The sequence below is a fragment of the Papaver somniferum genome, chromosome 11 (assembly GCF_003573695.1).
Source record: "Papaver somniferum cultivar HN1 chromosome 11, ASM357369v1, whole genome shotgun sequence".
NCBI lineage: Eukaryota > Viridiplantae > Streptophyta > Magnoliopsida > Ranunculales > Papaveraceae > Papaver > Papaver somniferum.
In genome coordinates this window covers 3,378,823-3,381,161 of record NC_039368.1, presented here as the reverse complement: position 1 = coordinate 3,381,161, position 2,339 = coordinate 3,378,823, and the positions used below count along the sequence as shown (strand labels likewise).

Genomic DNA, 2,339 nt, shown 5'->3' with positions numbered 1-2,339 from the left:
TTATCCATGTGTCATCATGTGTTGAAAATCTGTTACTGTAGTTCATTTGTGAAATACAAACTATATCAAGACTAGTTGTTAAATGTACATATTGTGGTGGCGGTGGTTGTTCTTACAAATGGTGATTCACCACGATAGCATTGGTCGTGATCAAATATGGTATTATCTATCAACATCTAATTCAGGAAGAGTCATCGGAGGAGGAGAAAGAAGATATATTTGAGGAAAAAGCATGTTTTTCTTTGAAATCGAAGGTCTTCGCAACATTTGAAGAAGACAAGGACATACTTGTCCGTTCCAAAATTAATTAATAAACAATATTCTGGGTGAAATATATAAAATGGATAATTGAACAATATTTTTCTGATTCATGTCCATATAAATCGTATCAAAATGTATAAGTCTTTTTCACCCATAAATTATTGATTTTGGTCTTTTTAACCAATTTTGTGTTTGTCACGAAAAACTTTCTAACGAGAATGACAAGATTTTAAAGATATTATTCAGATGAGAACGTTACCACACATAACGTTCCCGAGACATGAGAAACTGAAAGGAACACGTATTGAGACACAAAAATATCACACACGAAAGAAAAGCTAACAACCAAGTTGTATTGCTCCGTCACATATGACAGGAACAACACACACGTACATGCTTATAGCAGACATCTCCAATGACAAGCACGTACAGTAGAAAACAATCTGGACCCAATGTTTGGCGGTTTCCTGCGAATGACCGATAACTTGCTCATCGTTTAGATAAATACACCAAACAATTATCCTTAGGACAAACTGTAGGAATATAAACAATATCATCGCATCCGTCCGTTCTATGCCTCTTAAAATCTAATACAGATGTGCACAGTGCAATAAACAATACCAAATGATTAAGTGCGTATCTTTGTCCAACACATTGATGAGAACCAGCACCGAACACCTAAAAGTTTCTCTTATACAGTTGATTGTAATTTCATTTTACTTTGTTCCACACAATTAGTAAGTATCTCCACTAACCCAGTCACTGCAAGCCGAGCTTTTCGAAATAGAAACCAGGTAAGTCTATCGGTAATGCCATGGTTCCCTCATTGAACACATCATAATCGATGTTCAATTTCTCACGAGATTTCTCGTTCAAATAAGGACCAACAAATACGGATTGATAAGTTTCAAGATTCATGTCGCGACATAGAAAGCGCAACGCTAATGGTTTATTACCATTTTGGATTGATATATTTACCCATTTCGTCAGATGCTCGAGTATTATAGTTTGTTGTAGGGAATAGATAAGTAGATAAAGCTTTGTGGGTAAAATTTGGAATGATTCGGCCGCGGAGATATCTATGTTGTTGACCTGTTAAGAACATAAGATTACGTTCACCAAACAATGTTTTCCCGAAAACAGTACAATCAAAAGAAATGCATCTGGACGGACATTTGCAAAGACTTCATTAGAAAGTTCAGAATTTTAAATGAAAATGAAGAAGCGACCAATAATATAATATAATTTGTCGAGAAGCCCATCTTTAGCTGATCATCCCAGAATTTTGTTGGGTTTCTGACAAGTTGAATGATATCACCAAAAAAGGGTAAGATAAATTGTGGACCTGGTGATGATTTCTTCTTCTTGATGCATGTGAATTGTTCAATTAATATCAAGAGAAAAATGATACACAGTAAGTATGGTATGATTGATACGAACATACCCCAGACTGAAATTGAGCTCATTTTTTCCTTTTCTTATATAAACTTATATTGGAATAATGGGTTTTCAAAATAAATAAACTCAAAAAACTATTAGATCGATCCGAGTGAAGAAGAATCCAAGGATCCAGTGAGATGAAGTCAAAGAAAGCGTATACAGTGTAGTAGGAAAAGATTGCTAACAGTAAAAGGGTGCGAGTCTATAATGATATTAAGCATAAGTATATATAGAACTAATAGTTAACATTCACTCAGGTAACACAAACAAAGGGGAAAGAAAACACAGAAATAGAAAGGGACATGAAGCCGAAACTCTAGAGAAAAGAAGAGAGAGAAGGCAAAAGAGGAAATAAAACGAAAAAGTGATAGTATTTTTTTTCTAAAAATGGAGGTAGTATAATTTAAATCTATAGACATGCAAGATTTTTTTGTCAGCGCCTATTACAGTTTTTAAAAAGACTGGCCTGAAATTCCATTAGTGATAGGACTCACAGTTCGCCCGCACTTTGCCAATAAGATTGCACAAAATTTTGTGCATGTGAGAATACCTGAACTGAGCCGTGCAGAGATAATACAGCCAACTAAAGGTGTAAATACAATAAAACTTAATTTAGATCGTTAAATTCTATCAATTTA

General features: G+C 34.5%; 1 pseudogene; it reads right to left on the bottom strand.

Annotated features, from left to right (window-relative positions):
* Positions 1 to 605: 605 nt before the first annotated feature.
* On the bottom strand, positions 606 to 1,850 carry LOC113321356 (annotated as a pseudogene).
* Between the last annotated feature and the right edge of the window lie 489 nt (positions 1,851 to 2,339).